General features: G+C 42.2%; 1 protein-coding gene across 1 annotated transcript in view; it reads left to right on the forward strand.

Moving 5' to 3' along the window:
* ANKEF1 (ankyrin repeat and EF-hand domain containing 1) overlaps positions 1–19,515 on the forward strand; it is a 301,953-nt gene that overhangs the window by 182,944 nt on the left and 99,494 nt on the right. The window lies entirely within an intron of this gene.

Here is a 19,515-nt window from a genome sequence, read left to right on the forward strand (position 1 = left end):
TTGTCCACATCTTAAAAGGCAAAATTGTTCCAAAAACGTTGTACCTCTGTTTTCTCCTTTAGATGTAATTGCTTCAGACATTTCTGATGTATCAGTGCCCGCCACTGTGTCTAAACTAACATGGCTCTCATTTTTTCCAATGCGATTGAAGCAAGAGCAAGGCCATTTGGTCAAAACGCGTTGCGGAACTGTGCTAACTTGCTGGTAATTAACATTGTGGATTTACAATCCTGAGTGCCATTTTGGTACTTCTGATTCCTGGTGTTGCTGTGGGAGGGAATGTTTTAGTCGGGTGCAGCGCCCGACACAGCGTGACATCCCCGTTGGGCAGGGTGGCTTAAGTGGGAAGAAGTAACATACATATGTGTGTATGTATATATATATATATATAAGTCAAACACTAAGTACCACTATAAATGTAGTACGCTTAATGCATTTATGCAATAACTCTCATAGTATTTTTACTATGTTTATCGCGCAACAGGCACTCTTGCACTTTAAAAATGGGTGGCCAGCCCCCATGACAATGTCATGTGATCAAGGCTTTTGGTAGCCGAAACACGTCATGGCTGACTGGTGTTGGGCTAATAAATAATTTACACCAAACAACTGGGTCTCGCTTCATCCTTCTGTTCGGCTGAGCATGCTGGATTGTGGACGACAACATACCGAAAATATCTCTGGGACTGCTTCCCTGGACTCAGCGAGACCCCTTCACATTTGGGCAAGTACGGCTTGAAGCAACGGTCCCAGCCTCTGGGACACATTTTGTTAAGACTCCAGGAAGGAGACGCCGCCAACGCCCCAGGAGAGGCGGAGATTCCAACAGCAATACGGGGAAGTACGGGAGTGGTTCCGGGTCGGAGGTCGGCTTTCGCTGATCGAGAGCCGGAGCAGCACCGAGAGTACCTGTGAAGCTATCGGAGCCCCACAGCAAATCCTGTGTGGAGTGCACAAGGTACAGACTCCTCAGCATTGTTGGGTAGGAGTGCTAGTTTACCTTGCTAAAGTTTGTGCCCACATCTAACACCATCTCGGCAGACACTGTACGGGGGCGTGTGGAGGCATCTAAGGGCATGTTCTCAGACTCCCCGGCCGGGGAGCCACTAACAATTACAGCTACGAGTTCGGTACCTGAACCGAGTAACAACATTAAAGATCTATTTAAGGCTTTGGAGAAATGCTGCAAGAGAGAGCAGGCTAAGTGGTGGGAGCATAGCTCCCTGTCCGGATACTTAGAGGTGGGGAGGGTGCCGCGTGGTCTCAGAATAATGCTGGCACCCTCCTTTGAGGACCCGGATCCCAAAATGCTCTCCGATTGGGCACAGTGCAATTTAGACTCTTCAAGACGCTTAATAGAAATCCTGGTTCAATATGCAGAAAGTGACAAGACTAAGTTACTGGTGGAAATAGAAAGGATTGAATCTGAAATTGACAATATCCCTAGCTCCCCGATAACTATCAAATACCGTGAAGAAATGAATGCACGTCTTAAGCGTGAAGAGGAAACTATTAAAAGACGCAAAGCCTATAAATTTCAACGTGATCGTTTAGATTATGAACACGGGCAGATTTTCACCTTCTCCAAAAAATACGACACCCTCAAGCAGAGCCAGCAAAGAAATGATATTGTCTCAGTTAATTCGTCAGGGCCATCTACCAGCATGAATTTTGCAGAGACTCCATCCATCTCAGGGGAGAGCTCACAGGTGGACAGTGAGTCAGACACGGAGGCCAAACGCAACCAGAGGTCGGGGTTTCGCAAATTTACCCCGGCTCAAGAGTTGGCAGTAGTCCAGCAGGACCGAAAATTAACCCTCCGCTCTGGCACACAGGGAGCCGCCGCCAACAAGAGAACAGAAAGCGCTCAGAAAGGAGAAAGCGCAACAAGAGGCGGAAATGCGGGCGGGAGGCAAAGGAGGCAGCGGGCAAAGTGGCAGCACAACCAAGTACAAAAACAGTAGATGCTAAAACTGTGGTCAACCTAACGGACATAGTGCTTACCCCTAGCGAAACATCTATCCTGTCGTTAGGACTCTCTTACAGTGCGCGATGAGACTTCGACTATGCCAGCACTAAAATGGATTTATTTAAGTATGTCCGTAAATTAAAGTTGAAAAAACATCACAGCTTACAGAAACCCACTGATACCAGCTCTGCCCAAGTTTCCTTACCTACACCGAACAGTCCTCCAATTATGGGGCAAGCACTCACCCAGGAGTTTATGGATTTGCAGGAAGAAGTAGGGGCGTCAACACAGCCGGTCCCGGGTGGGGAACCGGCACAAGCCCTTTGCAGAACACCCTTCAAACCCAAATCCAAATGTTGTCCCCTGATGTTGAAGGACAACCTGGACATTTTTCATGATCGGGTGTCATTAGAGCTCAAGGATCTGCAAATAAAGAATGCTAATGCCATAAAACGACGAAATTACAGAGACTTGCAATACCACAACTTGGTGAAAAAATTAAGAAACAACAAACACCTGGTGATCAGACAATCTGACAAAGCTGGAAACGTCGTGTTATGGCCACGCAAAATATACATGGACGAGGCATTGAAGCAGTTGAATGACAGAGACTGCTTCAGGAGAATGAATATCCAGGAGGTACAACAAGCCAGAAATGATATCCACTCCAAATTGATGGCCTGGAGAAGTATTGGTTTGCTAACTTTTGAGGAATTCAAATATTTGAAAAATGACTATCCTGTGAACCCTGTGATATACTTTATCCCCAAAATTCATAAGAACTGCCAACAGCCGCCTGGCCGGCCAATCATCTCGTCCCGCAACAGCATCTTGGAGAACGTGAGCAGGTACATTGACTTTTTCCTGCAGGAGCATGTCAGAAACCTGCCGTCATTCATCCTTGACACAGGGGATTTTTTGAAAAAACTCTCTGACTTTAAGTGGGAACCAATTTTTCTCCTAGTGTCAATGGATGTAACCGCCCTGTATACAAGCATCCAACACAGGGACGGTATCAAGGCTATTCAACATTTTCTTAACAAGAGACCTGATAAATATCACGAACATTCCAAGATGATTATTGCCATGATCTCCATGTGTTTAGACAACAATGTGTTTCTGTTTGCAAATCAGTTGTTCATGCAGACTAGAGGAGTGGCAATGGGGGCCTGCTTTTCTCCCAGTTATGCCTGTCTCCACATGGGTTAATGGGAGGAGCAGGTCCTCATTCCTAACCATACCGCCATCATGAATACACAGGTAAAATGCTGGCTGAGGTATATTGATGACCTCTTTTTTGTATGGGATGGCTCTGCAAGTGAAGTGGCTACTTTTATTGAACAGTTGAACACCAATGATTTAAACCTGCAATTCACAAGTACTATCAGTGCCCAATCTGTTGTGTTTCTGGATGTAGAATTGTTTGTTAATGATGGTAAGCTACAGAGCAAGCTTTATAGAAAGCCAACATCCGGTAACACCCTGTTGCACGCTACCAGGCATCACCCAGTGCACCTGATCAAGAGCATTCCCTATGGGGATATGCGCCGCATCAGGAGAATCTGTAGTAACAACTCAGAGTGCCTAATTGCCCAAATTGAGATCAAGATCAGATTCTTAGCCAGAGGGTATGATGGGGTAACCATTGACGATGCCATCACCAGAGCCAATAGACAGGAAAGAAAGCAGCTCCTGAGTCCTTCGGATGATTGTGTAGGAACATCTAAAAACATAATTGCCAATGAAACACGCCTAATTATTGGCTATTGCAACCAACACAAATCTATCCGAAAGATAGTCAAAGATAACTGGTCCCTGATAACCAATGATCCGGTAGTGGGCAAGTTGGTGACTAAATCACCGAGCATTACGTACAGGAAAGCTATATCAATGCAGGACAGTTTGGTCTCAAGCAGCCCTGAAGTAGTCACGGGCTCGTGGCTAGGAGGTAGTAGGGGCTTTCTGAGATGTGCATCATGCAAAGCCTGCAAGAACGGTGTTAGCAGAACTGAATATACGACACCACTTTCCCCCAAGCCTATCAAAATTAGAGAAAAGTTGAATTGCAGGTCGGAATATGCGGTCTATGTTTTAGAATGCCCGTGTGGCCTAAGATATGTAGGTAGCACAAGACCACACGTGCATAAAAGGATACTGCAACATTTAAGAGCAATTAGCAATGCAGACCCTACATATCCAGTAGCCCGGCACTTTGAAAAAGTGCACGGGAAAAATCCAACTGGCCTGGTTTACTTCGTAATTGACTGTGTGCCTCCTCAGAGAAGAGGTGGCGACAGAGAATCTTTGCTTCGTAAACTAGAAACTAGGTATATTATAATGCTCGATACCAAGATGCCAAACGGGCTTAATGCCAGTGAGGACTGCCACACTTACCTATGAATCAATAGAACTGCCATTATCACTGTACTCAACTTATTAACTTGTACCTGTATTGTCTTAAACTACCACATAACTAACCATGTCCTCCACACTAATGACTTAAATCTTCAAAAATGAGATATTTTATCTAATTTGGTTATATTTACACACACATTTTTCTTTTATTGGTAGCACATTGATTTTACTGTTGCGTGGTTTTGCACATCAAGCAAATTTGCACATCAATTTAGCATACTTTGCACAATAAGTAGGATTAGCCCACATGGGCATTATCACCTTCACGGTTTGCAATCATGAAAAGGATTACTCTCAATTGCATGCTTTGCACAAACGCCCCTGTTGTCTACCATAACATACAGTGGGCTTTATTAGGTATTTCCTTTTACCGTGTTAATTATGTACGTGATCATCATATCAGTGACAGATTTGAAATATTTATACGTTTTAAACATTTTAACTTTTTATGTTTTAGCGTGGTATTCTGCATTACTGATACTGACTTTATCCTTATTTATGCACTGTATTTATTTGATTGTAGCGTAATGGTTTGCAAATGATGTATTAATGCATTTATGCAATGACAAGTCAAACACTAAGTACCACTATTAATGTAGTACGCTTAATGCATTTATGCAATAACTCTCATAGTATTTTTACTATGTTTATCGTGCAACAGTCACTCTTGCACTTTAAAAATGGGTGGCCAGCCCCCATGACAATGTCATGTGATCAAGGCTTTTGGTAGCCGAAACGCGTCATGGCTGACTGGTGTTGGGCTCATAAATAATTTACACCAAACAACTGGGTCTCGCTTCATCCTTCTGTTCGGCTGAGCATGCTGTATTGTGGACGACAGACAACATACCGAATATATATATATATATATATGTCCGTGGTGGTCATGTGACCAAGAGCCTGTGTGCTCGAAACGCGTCTTTTTTGTGCCCAATAAAGAAAACTTTGAATCATACCCGGCTGGTGTGGCTTGTCGTCCCTTCGTTCGGCGGGAGGATCGAGTGAATATATATATGCCCGCTTATCTTAAGTACACTTCAGATTTTTTGTTTTTGTTGAACCAATGTGAATGGTCGGACAATCTGTTATTTATCACTATGGACATTGCGACGCTCTATACGAGCATAGAGCACACTGATGGACTCAGAGCAGTGAAGTTTTATTTAAGCAAAAGACCCATTGAAATGTACAAACATAATTGCATGCTACTCAAAATGATTGAGAAATGTTTAAACAATAACATTTTTCTGTTCAATAACAACCTATACAAACAACTCAGAGGAGTAGCAATGGGGGCATGTTTCTCCCCAAGCTACGCGGGGCTCCACGTAGGCGGGTGGGAGGAACATGTCCTCAGGGTTCTCTTTGCTACTTCCTGTTCTGAACATATCCTCAAATATTGGAGGTATATTGATGATGTTTTCATCATATGGAAGGGAACAACACAAGAGGCGGAGAACTTTGTCAGTAATATCAATGACAATCAACTTAATCTAAGATTCACAGCTAACATGAGTAGAATAGAGGCAGATTTCCTTGATGTACACGTGGCAATTGCTAACAACCAGATAACCACCAGTATTTTCAGAAAGAGCACATCAGGAAACACAATCCTCCATGCTAGGAGCTTTCATCCGAAACACACCATAGCTAGCATACCTTACGGTGAATTGTTGCGAATTCATCGTACGTGCAGTTCACCATTACTCAGAGATCTCCAGCAAGAAGAAGCCAAATCTAGACTCATAGCTAGGGGTTATTTACCTCACTTGTTAGACATTGCCATGAAAAAGGCAAATACTCTGAACCGCTTGACCCTCCTCAATCCCAACAGAAAAGACAATGTCACGAAATCAGATGATACAAAGAACAATCAGATTAGACTTATCACTGGTTTCAGTAGGCAGGCCAAACAAATAAGTCAAATAGTCAGACGCGAATGGCCCATCATTATGTCTGATTTGGTGTTAAAAGAGATCATGCCCAAAGCCCCCACTATCACCTTCAGGCGAGCATTCTCCATGCGCAACGAGTTGGTCACCAGCATCCCGGAAACCAAAAAAAGAAAAAACTGGTTGTCCCCGAAATATGGAAATGCAGTTCATGCAGGGCATGCACATTTGGGGTAAACACTACATCTTATACCACCCCATTTGACAACACCCCAGTCCCCCTCAGGGCTCATTTTACATGTCACACAGAAAATGCAGTATATGTACTGCAATGCTCTTGCAATCTAATGTATGTGGGAAGCACGAAACATCCAGCCCACGTCCGTATTTTGCAACACATAAGAGCAATTGTCAACACGGAAACAACATACCCCGTGGCTAGACATTTTGCGACCACTCACAACAAAGATTTAACCAATCTCCAATACTTTGTTATTGATGCAGTTGAGCAGGGCAAAAGGGGAGGTGACACAGACAGAAAACTTCGCCAACTCGAGTCTAAATACATTATGAAACTCAACAGTAAGACCCCTGGAGGCCTTAACATGGGGGAAGATCTCCGCAATTTTCTCTAAATTCAGCCATCAGGACCATATGGACTCCAGGCTTGGGGACCATATCCAACTATGCGTTGATATGTTACAGCCTACCAGAATCCACTATCTGTAAATTTATTCCCGGCCTTTGGAGGGCATTTTGAGAACCTTATGTAACCTATGCATGACCCACGATACACATTTTTTGTATGTGGGCCTTTTAATCTTAATGAAGTTTCATTCATAAAACACCATATGCACTTGTACACCTTGTCATAATATATGGCAAGAAATATCCTCTTTTTTGCAAGCCTCCAATATAATCTCGCTCTCCACTACAGATATTAACAAACTCACACACAATGAGTATAGTACACTAACTCTCCAGTTACGAGAACCTTTGTGTTTGGCATGTTTACACTTTACGGGCCTATCCAGCATTTGAGCATTATTGAATCATGTTACCATCAATAATGAGCCTCAGTTCAGCTCAGATGGCCATAGGGAAATCAGATTATAATTGTGGTTTTGTATATATTGGCATGTTCCATTCCGTTTGAAGACCCTTTTTGTATATATTGTACGCTTGGAACTTTATTTATTGGGTGCTTAGGATACTTGACTGTATTTGTACATACCAAATGTTTATATTTGTATAGATGACATGTATACGTTTGCACTTTAAAAGGTATAACAAGCATTTTGCCATGATATTCACATGTTATACTTGGCTATGTTCACATAGCATGAGATGGTACCATAGCGTATTTGCACAATAAGAACTCGCGAGAGTACATATTTAAGGATTTAATGGATTTAGCGGAGCCTAACATGCCATTGTAATTTACTCCACATTATTTTGCCCTTTTAATACAATCATGATTTTCCTAAATGTTCTGGTCAGTTTAACAAACAATTCGTGGAATATAGTGTGAAATATACATATATGTTTTTTTATGAAATATATACATTTTAGTACATTTGTAAATATTTCCACGCTTTTGGAGGGCACATGGATGATGATATACAGTCACCATGACAATATTGGGATCAGATATTTTACACCGTTTCAAAATGGCGGGTTAGTTTCCCATAACTTGTATAGTCTTGAATGTCATGAGTCCTTCAACTATGTCGTTTACTGAAACGGATGTTTGGTGCGAAAATTCTAGGAATCAAGTGTATTTAAATTGGTGGAGCATTTAAGTAAAATTGTCAGTGAGCAAGGGCACAGCCGGTGCCCGAAACGCGTTTGACCAGGCTTTGCACCCTGTATGCACTAATAAAAGAAATTCACCTTTGAATCAAGTCTGGCTGTGGCGTCATTTGGTGTCCCAGTTCGTGTCCGCACAGGAAGTGCACTGAGGGACAGGTTGGAGTTCATATATATATATATATATATATATATATATATATATATATATATATATATATATATATATATATATATATATATATATATATATATATATAACCTAGTTATAGTTAGGACCTAGCTACCATAGGAAATCCGCAACATTCTATTGGGAATAACTTTGGCGCCGGTGGAGGAATTTGCGTGTAATTTTCCAAAATTTTGGCCAGCTCCGCTGCACTCCTTCCCTGAAAGTTTCGGGGGGTTCGTGAAGTGGGGGCTGAGAAAAAAGGGGGGTCCCAAAACGTGTTTTCCCATGTTAATTTCCATAGGACGTTCTGACACGGCTACAGCCCGAACCTCTGAACGGAATTACGCCAAACTTTGCAAAATTGTAGGGACTGGTACGCAGATGTGCCTTTGCTATATTTGGTGAAAATTGCTCCAGTGTTTTTTTGAAAATTAACTTCAAAAACACATATATATCTATAGCCGCGCTCCGAGCGCTCACCGGTACGCGTACCGGGGAGCGCACCCGGCGCGCCACAGGAGTGCGCGAGCGGAAAGCTGATTGGCTGTCGGATGTCTGTCAACATTCTAAACAGTCCGGAGAGTCCGCCATCTTGTGTCTCGGTAGAATCGAGACACAAGAGTTGACAAAAAAAAGGGGGAAATGATTGAAAGGGGGCAGGGTACACACCCCCTGACCGCCTAGGTTTTCTTAGGGGGGCCTAGAGGGACCCTGAAGGGCAAAAAAACTTTTTTTTTTGTGCAATTTTCGCTGGGTAAGCGCTGTGTGCGTTCCCAGGTACGCTCACCGGTACGCGCACCCAGAGCGTACCACAGGGAAAAACATTGAAAGAAAATAGTGTAAAATACGAATTTGGATTGCTTAGAGGTAGGGTAGCTCTAAGAAGAGCTTTTGTGTTATGTGGGTGATTTTAGTACCTACAAGTAGGTACCGATGCAGAGTCTAAAATTCACTTCAATACAATCACTTCGCTACTACCTCATAAATTAGAAATAAAATGAATAATATGTCAACTAATTTTTAATTTGTAAATATTAATTTATTGTTCCAAATTTTCATAATTTAATAGAACTTGTAGCATGTCCTCATCTGGAATTTCCTCTTCAATCATATGATCAGGAATGTCCTCATTATAAGTGTGCCATGATGATTGTTGGAATTCTATTGTATCCAAACATTCGATTAATTCTTCGTCAAGAGATTCATCCCAAAAATTATTTATGTCATCTCCTCCTTGTGATAAAATGGTGCTGTCGATATCCGTGACATTTTGAATTTCAAAAAATGTAGTTTAAATTTCAAAAGAAATTTCCTTGGTCTCCTCATTCTGATTCATTTTAATTTCAAATTTCTTGCTGTAAATTGCAGAAGAAAGTAATCACTTTCATTTATTGTTTTTAGTAATACATAATAAAAGTAGCTTAATCAAGTATTTAGTTCTTTAAAATTAATTGGGCAGTGTATAGTATCAGGCAGGAACTAGAAATATAAAGCACTGCATATGATGAAGCATATCTTAATCCATAATTATAACAGAATGACTGTAAATAGCTAACAGAAAACATTTTCCAAATTATCTTAAAGTGTACAACATAGTTTCTCTTACAAATTAACAACTCACCTTTTTGAAAGTAGGAGAAGGGTTAGTACTTTGTAAATCAAACTCCAGAAATTGAGCACCCAAAATTCCTCTCAAAAGTACCTCAGACAGGAGTATCACAAAATGGCCGTGTTTTCCTCTCATTTAAGATATATACATCACCAATCATACTTCATCACACACAAATTCAAAATGAAAGTAACATTTTGATTGGTTTTAAATTTCAATAGTTTCAAATGTGTTTTCCCCATGCAATTTTCTATAGGACATTTAGACACGGCTACAGCTCGAATGGCTGAATGTAAGTACACCAAACTTGGTAAAATGATAGGCACTGGTACGCAGTAGGGCCTTTTCCATATTTGTTTGAAATTGCTCCAGTGGTTTTTATGAAAAGCAACTTGAAAAACACACATATTTATCTGTAGGCGCGCTCCGAGCGCTCACCGGTACGCGTACCGGAGTGCGCACCCGGCGCGCCACGGAAGTGCGCAAGCTGAAAGCTGATTGGCTCTCGGGTGTCTGTCAACATTGCAAACAATCCGGAGAGTCCGCCATCTGGTGTCTCGGTAGAATCGAGACACAAGACACAAGAGGTGATATTAAAAAGTGGGAAATGATTAAAGGGGGCAGGGTAGACACCCCCTGACCCCTTAGGTTTTCTGAGGGGGGCCTAGAAGAACCCTGAAGGGCAAAAAAACTATATATATTTTTTTTAAATTTTCGCGGGGTGAGCGCTGGGTGCGTTCCCATGTACGCTCACCGGTGTGCGCACCCTGAGCGCACCACGGTGAAAAACAGTGTAAAAATTAGAGTAAAAAAATTATTTAGAGTGCTTAGAGGTAGAGTAGCTCTGAAAAAAGCTGTTGTGTTATGTGGGTGTTTTTTGTACCTACAAGTAGGTACCAATGCAGAGTCTCAAATTCAAGAGGAAGACTCTATTCCCCTCATCTGTAAAATGTACACCATCTCTCCTATAGATGCCTTGCATGTTGTAACGCAAGTTGTTGTGGTATATAGAACCCATACCATAGTCTCTGAGGAAAGCAGAAACAGATTTATTCACATGTTTCATTGCTTTCTCAATCTGTGGACAAAATTGGTTGGACCAGTTCCATTTTTGCCTTTGGCATGTAATAGAAAATACCAAGGCAGTTTTTGGGAAAAGTGACATCAATTGGCAAAAGATGTCCTTTAAAAGCATTCCCAGACCTACCCCAGTCAAAGTGCCCAGGTCATTTCCACCACAGTGCACAATTATAAGGTCAGGCTGTGGTAGATGCATAAAGGATTTTATCAATGGTATCAATTGGTGACTTCTTAATCCTCTCTGTCCAATCCACACAATGTCCACATTTGGTAAATCAAGGTTGTCAATACCTCTGTTACTTACAAATTTTTCACTCCAGTAGACAAAGCTATGACCCACAAACCAGACTTTTGGCATCTTGAAGGTAGATGTGCTTGTATTCAGATGAGTTGTGGAAATGAAATGGCAGTTTGAAAGTAGGAGTTATGAAAAAAAAGTGGTTGAGATTCAGTGCACTTGAAAAACAAGAAATGATTGGTGCTTTCTTAAAATTCACCACTGAAAATTAGGGTGCATGCTTTTTTTTTAAAGAAGTCATTTTAATGGTTGAGAAAAGGTCATTGAAAGAAACATTGCACATGATTAGCTAGTACATTGAGAGGTCAAACACCCTTGCTGGATTCTTTTGCAACATTCTATGATGAACTTTTGAACTGTTTGCTGGGTTAGGTGGGAGTTACCATGGTAACAGGTGAATAAGCACTGGGGGATGGGTGAATATTATGTGAGTTTCAAAGTGTTGAAATGTACAACCAAATAAAATGTGCAGTTTGGTTTTGAATTTGTGTGGGAAGAATTTTGATTGGTTATGTGCAAGAATATGGGTCTGAAATGAGAGGAAATCTGTGCCATTATTGAAAGGCTCCAGTGACAGAAGCATTATTCAGAGATTCTGCTTAAGAAAATCTGGTGTGTGTGACTGACACTGTTCTCCATCTTCCAAAGCATTTTTAAAGGTGAGTAATGATTCTTTTAATAAAGATAGACTGCTGTATGTACTATGGGGAAGATTAAGAAGCATATTGTGCTTCTTAATTCTAGTATTGTGTGTCATGTTTTTTGTAATGCTGTTTAAAAATGGAATGGTGCATATTGGAAATGTATTTTGAAAATGAGTTAGGTTTCTGCTTTGTTTGTAGTGGTCATTTAAATGGGCTGTGCTTTTGTGTAAAAAACGATTTACTATGGAAAATGTTTTCTGGTAAAATGTCTGGCTTTTAAATTTTGGTCAAGGTTCACACTGAGGGGCCGATTCCGATCCGGTAAAATGCGCTCCGAATCGTCGTACGGAGCGTTTTTTCCCCGTACGAATCGTACCCGTAAACGTCCCGTACGTACGACGAAGTACGATCCGTACCAGAAGCCGAACTCCGTACGAGTCGTACAGGACTCCGTACGAATCAAATCTCCGTACGAGTCTCACTCGGAACCCGCTGTACGCGACATCACTACGGTTCGCGGCTGGTTTTTACGACCCAGCAAGTACGATTCGTGTCGGGTACGCACCGTACGACCCTTTTCCTACGGGAGCTGAAAACAGTCGTAAACGCAGAGTTCGCGCCGAAAAAGGTACGGAACGCCCCCCCCGGGTACGGCACGTACCCCCCATGATCGCAGGGGTACGCGCCGTACCCCTTGATCATGCGGGGTACGTGCCGTACACCCAGCGTACATGGGGTACGCACCGTACCCCATGTACGGTGGGTGTACGGCACGTACCCCATGTACGCTGGGTGTACGGCACGTACCCCGCATGATCACAGGGGTACGGCGCGTACCCCTGTGATCATGGGGGGTACGCGCCGTACGGTGTGTAGGTGATCGTGCGCTTTTCCGTACGAATCGACGTGTACCGTACGAATCGCGTCCTGGTCGGCCGATCGGGATCGGAATCGTCCGGTCGTACGGCATCCGTACGAGTCGTACGGAAACGGCTCCGGATACGATTTGTACGGACGGGGATTTTACCGGATCGGAATCGGCCCCCGAGTGTTTGTTTGAAATAAGGAATTACATTTTCTAATTTTTCAATAATGTCACTTGTACCTTCTAACAGTTTACCTCTCTTAGCTTAAGGGGTACTCTGTGTCTGTGTCTCATGTCACTTTGCACGTGCATAATCTCTCTTTTTCTGTGTGTCATTTCTCTCTTTGTGTGTGTGTGTCATGACATGTGTCTCATGTGCCTAAGATCACACTGTGAGTCAAGCTTGATTTTAAATGGATCTGGGTGAATAATATGCTTAGTTGATGTCTTTAAAAATATGGAAGTACGTGTTTTTTTAAAGTCAGTTGGGCTTCAGTATATGTTCTAGTAGGGAATCTTAGGCAGCGTCTGTGTTAGGCCTCTTACTTTAGAAATAGGCTCTAAGCTGTGCAATCAAGATCCAGGGTGTGCCTTTGAAATGAGAGAGGAATGTTATGTGTTGCTTATATATATGTGGTCTGTTTTTTGTCAGTAGAGACAGTGAAATAGTATGAGCAGACACACACATATTGCATGCAGAGATAGACATGGTAGATGACATGTAACATCCTGGTCATGTGCCTAAGATCACACTGTGAGTCAAGCTTGATTTTAAATGTATCTGGGTGAATAATATGCTTAGTTGATGTCTTTAAAAATATGGAAGTACATGTTTTTTTAAAGTTAGTTGGGCTTTAGTATATGTTCTAGTAATGTGATGTGATGTGAGACGGCACTTGTATAGCGCACTACCACCCCGGGGAGTATCTTGGCGCTTGGATTCCAATAAAGGCAGAAAAGGCAGAAAGAATGGTAAAAATCTACCTGTCTACGCAGCATATCCTAGGAGCCTCATGCATATCAGGGCTGCGAACCATCACGTGCACAGACCATCGGTCTGAGCGCCTCTGAAAAAGGGGGGTGGGTGAGGGGGAGCTCCGGCTGGGAGTTGGGCAAGGGGAGGGAGAGGGAGCAGGGGGAGGGGGTGGAGGGGAGAAAAGGGTGGATGAAAAAAAAGAAAGACTACGAGATGGAAATGAATATGACTTGGGCTGGTATCAGATTCATGGTTAACAGACAATGTAGGAAAGGTAAATGCGTGATTAATGTCAGACATTAGGATTTGCACCATTAATGCAGGTGGTCTAAACGACTGGAAGAAACGGCAAAGATTGAGTCACTTGGTCAAATCAAATAATATAGACATAGTGTGCATTCAGGAAACCCATATACCCTGGGCTAAAAGGAAGCTGCTGGAGATGCGTGGGTATACCATGATCGGATGTTCATCACAATCATCACGATTAGAGGTGTGGCTATTTTAGCAAAAAGTAATCTGGGTGGAGTGAAACGTAGTCAAACTGATGGGTCTGGTAGGTGGGTCCTAGTGGAATTGAACGTGGGATTTACACTGTGTGTGATATATGGCCCAAACGAAGACGACCCAATGGTTTATGATAAATTGGAAGAAGAGTTGGCTAATTGGACCACACCGATGATAGTGTGTGGGGATATGAATATCTCAGCAGACTGGCAACAGGGAAGTAGATATATAGGTCGTAAACGTAAAGTAAATAGAGCTCTCGGCTCCTTAATTCAGTCTCATGGCCTGGTGGAGGTATGGGGGGAAAAATGCCTGGGGATCGAGGCTATACATATTTTTCCCACCCGGCACAGAAATATTCTAAACTGGATTATTTTTTTGTGACAATGGGGGAAATTGGCAAGGTTAAAATAGTCAAATTACCAAGAATAGTCTCTGATCACAACCCCTTGATATTGACTTATAAGATTCCCAATATGCAGAGGAAAACATCAAGATGGACCTTTGAAAGGAAACTATTAAATGATGAAAGGTTTGTAAATCATATTAAAAAGTGGGCGAAGGAATTTTTCGAGTTTAACAGATATAGTGCTTCCAGAAATGGAGTTTGGGAATCCTTTAAGGCTGCATTAAGGGGTGAGACGATCAGTTGTGCAGCTAAATTAAGGCAAGAGGATAAAAGTAAAGCTGAAAAACTCATATCAGACTTAGCAGAGGTAGAGAGATGTCATATAGAGGCAATAGTTTCAGGTAAAGATAGTGGGGAAACTGTTAGAAATATGGCTCGGATCAAGGGCGAGATCTTAATCACGCAGAAGGAGATATGTGAATATCAAACACATAGAGCTAGGAGGTATGAGACAGGCGAACAAGCTGGAAGAGCTTTAGCGCTGCGCATTAGGCAAGAAACAAATCGCAATAAAATTGGTAAGATCAAGTATAACGGGGTAGAATATACAGATCCAAAAGCAATAATGGATGTATTTCAGAAATTCTATCAGGAATTGTACGATCAGGAGCCAGGGGTGCTACCACCGTCGCAAGATTTGGGACCCCCATGCCCAAGGGTGGAGGAGGAGGATAAGGTGCAATTGGATTTGGATATAACAGCAGAGGAGATAAGGACTGCTCTGAAAGAACTGGCAGCGGGTAAAGCGGCAGGCCCAGACGGTTTACCAATAGAGGTCTATAGGGTTTTAGGAGAGGAAATTCTTCCTTTGCTTGAAGATCTGTTTAATGGAATAATCTGTTCTGGTAAGGTCCCGGATACATGGAAACAGACTAATATTGTAATATTCCATAAGAAGGGAAAACCGGAGGAGAATCCAGGCTCATATCGGCCGATTTCGCTGATAAATGCGGATGCCAAACTTTATTCCAAGGTATGGGCGAAAAGGCTAGGAAGGATTATTGGTCAACTTGTCTCACCCTGGCAGCATGGGTTTGTCCCAGGGAGAGGTACCACTGAACATACAGCACGGGCAATATCGTTATTTGATGCAATGGCTGCTGCGGGTGGAGATATGGCTATGATCCTTTTAGACGCCGAAAAGGCTTTCGACCGTGTGGTCTGGGATTTTATGTGGGATGTATTGGCCAGAAGGGGCTTTGGTGAGAAATGCAGGAAAGCAATTAAAGCTATGTATATGGATCCTGTAGCCAGAATCACCTCAATGGGACTACAATCGGAAGAGGTGGCGATTAGAAGAGGCACCCGTCAAGGATGCCCCTGTTCTCCTATACTTTTTTCACTCTATATTGACCCGTTAATTAGGAAGATTCTTGCTTCTGATAAAATAACCCCGGTTATAACTCACGGATATACTACCAAGTTATTGGCGTATGCGGATGATCTGGCAATTGTTACCATTAATCCGCAAACGGCAATACGTGAATTAAGCCTTTTGGCTCAGGAGTTCGGGATATACTCTGGTTATAAGCTCAACACGGAAAAAACAATAATAATTTGTACAAAGAATATTCATAAAAGGGATCAAAGGTATGTGGACTCCGCGGTCTATCTGGGAGTTAAAATCAATGCAAATGTAGGTAGAATCATACAGGAAAATTACGTGCCCTTACTCACATCAATAGACAAAGAATTGAGAAGAATCGATGTATTACATTTGTCTTTGATTGGAAGGGTGAATGTATTGAAAATGTCAATGTTTCCAAAATTACTGTATTTATTTCGTGCCATACCGCTACTCATTGATGAGGGTCTGTTGAAAAAAATGGAAGCAGTGTTTTCACAATTTCTATGGCAATATGGAAAAATTCGGAGATCATTAGCTCGACTCTCTGCACCACTAGAGGGAGGAGGGTTATCGGCACCTAATTTAAGGTTAAATCACTGGGTCTGCTTAATGCTGCATATGAATCATTTACTGAATTGTGATGTTCTAGAGAGGCCGCCTGGATCCCACAGAATCCCTACAATATTCGAATTATTAATTGGAGAAAGGGCTATGGGGATTTTAACACAAGAAATCAATGTCTTGTATTTCAAAAGGAGTAAAAGCAAGGTGATGTTAAGCGCGTGGGGTACATGGAAGGCGATTTTGAAATTTCTCAAGATCCCTAAGATCAATGGTACAGTAGATCTTTGGAGTGCAAGCCCATTCATTCATCTAGGACAGAACAGAAATAGCGGTATATGGAAGAGGTTGGGCATTAGATGTCTGGGGGATGTCATGTGTAAGGATGAACTATTAGGGTTTGATGTTTTGCAACAAAAATATGGTATCCCTTCGAACCACTGGCTTTTATATAAACAATTAGAACAAACATTGAAGTCACTAAGACCTAGGGTTTCCATTCAGGAGCCTACCCCGATTGTGAAATACATAAGGAATGGGGGCAAGAAGATTAAAATAGGGTATAGATATCTTTTACAGGGCTTGGGAGAGGACATTGGACAAATAGAAACTGTCTGGGCTCAAAGAATTGGGGACCCAGATATAGATGTAGATTATGCTCTGGCATTGAATAGGAAAGTACTAAGAGCAACTAATTTAAAAGCTCAGCATTATAAGATGGTGTTCAACCTTTACTATACTCCCGCCAAGTTGTTTCAATGGGGTAAAAGAGATACTGATAGGTGTCCAAGGTGTAATCAAGGCCCGGCGGATTTATTGCATATGTTTTATTCTTGTCAGAATCTTAAGCCAGTTTTAACTGAAATGGAAAAGTTTTTATCGGGGCTGCTAGAGCGCCAAATCCCTCTATCCCCTACTACTGTTTTGATTGGCAGGGATGAAAACCTTATAATTGAACAAGAAGTCAAAGCTTTTATCTTTCTGTGTGTGGCTGTTTTTAGAATTTTAATTGCGGCGGCCTGGAAAGATCCGACAGCTCCCACATTTCAGATGTGGCTTACGAGATTGCTGGGGACTCATAACATTGAGGAATGCCTATATAGCTTTAAAGGTAAAAAGAGGAAAGAGTACGGTAAGCATATATGGGCTCCTCTTAGTAATTGGAGGAAAATGAGATGAATATTCTGAACAGTTTTAGAGTCTCCTTTATCGATTTGAATGTAACTTTTTTTTTTTTCCTATGTGGTTATACTTGTAACAAGCATTTGGATGATTGCTAAGTTCTGGCAGAGGCAGACGATATATATGTATATATTTATTATTAATGTCTGATGTTACCATTTTCTTATCTAGCTGATATCTGTAATTGTGTTTTTTTTATATATTCTGATCCATCTCAATAAAAAAAAAAAAAAAAAGGGAGCCTCATGCATTCAGAGTTGGGCAGGGAGTAAATCCATGTTTTTAAAAGCTTTCTAAAATTTAGTTCAGTGGTGGATTGACGCAGACATGGAGGAAGCTTGTTCCATGCTTTCGCTCCAATGACTGTAATGGATTTACCTCCTCGCGTTGTCATCTTAAACCTAGGGACATGCAGAAGGTTGGCAGTAGAGGACCTAAGAGATCGGGAAGGTTGGTATTGTCTGAAATATTTACGCAAATAAAGTGGGCCATGATGGTAAAAGGCTCTGTAGGTGACGGTAAGGACCTTAAACAGTATGCGCTTATTTATTGGGAGCCAGTGTAGAGTATTCAGAGCTGTAGAGGCTGAGGATTTCCTAGGCAGTCTGAGGACCAGTCTGGCATCTGCGTGTTGGACCATTTGTAGCTTATGCAGGGCAGATTTGTTTAGTCCTGCATAGAGGCTATTACAATAGTCCAACCTTGATGTTACAAGGGCTATGGCTACCGTACGTCTGGCACTCAGAGGGAGGAAGTCAAAGAATTTTCTAAGGCCTCTAATGATGCCGAAGCATGCTCATGCTACTTCTTTGGCCTGCTGGTTGAATGTTAGGGTATTGTTAAACTTTATGCCAAGGTTTCGGGTGGTATTATTAGTCTGCGGGGGGGGGGCAGCTTTATCTGGCCACCAGTCTTGAGGGGAGAAGCAGTTGTTAGGACCAAATGGGATAATCTCAGTCTTTGATGAGTTACATTTTAGATGGTTAAGGGACATCCAATTGAAGGTTGCTGACAGACAGTCTTTCAGTACTTGTTCTGCGTTGGAATGATTCTTATCAAGGGTCAGAACAAGCTGAGTGTCGTCAGCGTAAGCGACAGTACTTATGTTGAAAGATGAGATTAATTTCAGTAAGGGAACCATGTAAAGGTTAAACAGGGTAGGGCTTAAACTGGAGCCCTGCGGAACTCCTGTTTTGATAGTTTTTTCTTCTGAAGAGAAGTCACCTAACCTGACAATCTGACGCCTGTGTGCAAGATAGTTTTTGAACCATTCGAACACGGTTCCTGCCATGCCTGCATTAGACAGGCGATGTAGAAGGATAGCATGGGACACCATGTCGAATGCTGCAGAGAGGTCTAATAGGATCAGGACAGCCCGTTTGCCCTGATCCAATGCAGCACATATGGTTTCAGAGGATGATAAGAGTGCAGATTCGGTAGAGCGGTGGGTCCTGAAACCAGCTTGACATGGATGCATGATGTCATTTTCTTCAAGAAATGACATTAGTTGTTTATTTGCAAATGATTCAGTGATTTTGCAGATGGCCGGGAGGAGAGAGATGGGACGAAGGTTGGATAATATGGTAGGGTCTTGTAGTGCCTTTTTCTGTAAAGGTTTCACTGTCGCTACTTTCCACTGAGGAGGAATCTCCCCTGTTTGGAAAGAAGAATTGATGATGGCGTTGACATGAGGGTTGACCTCTTGTAGTATGGATTTCAGAAATGTAGGGGGACAGGGGTCAGAGGGGGAACCTGATTTAATGGCAGAGATTCCCTGAA

This window comes from Lissotriton helveticus, chromosome 6 (assembly GCF_964261635.1).
Source record: "Lissotriton helveticus chromosome 6, aLisHel1.1, whole genome shotgun sequence".
Taxonomy (NCBI): domain Eukaryota; kingdom Metazoa; phylum Chordata; class Amphibia; order Caudata; family Salamandridae; genus Lissotriton; species Lissotriton helveticus.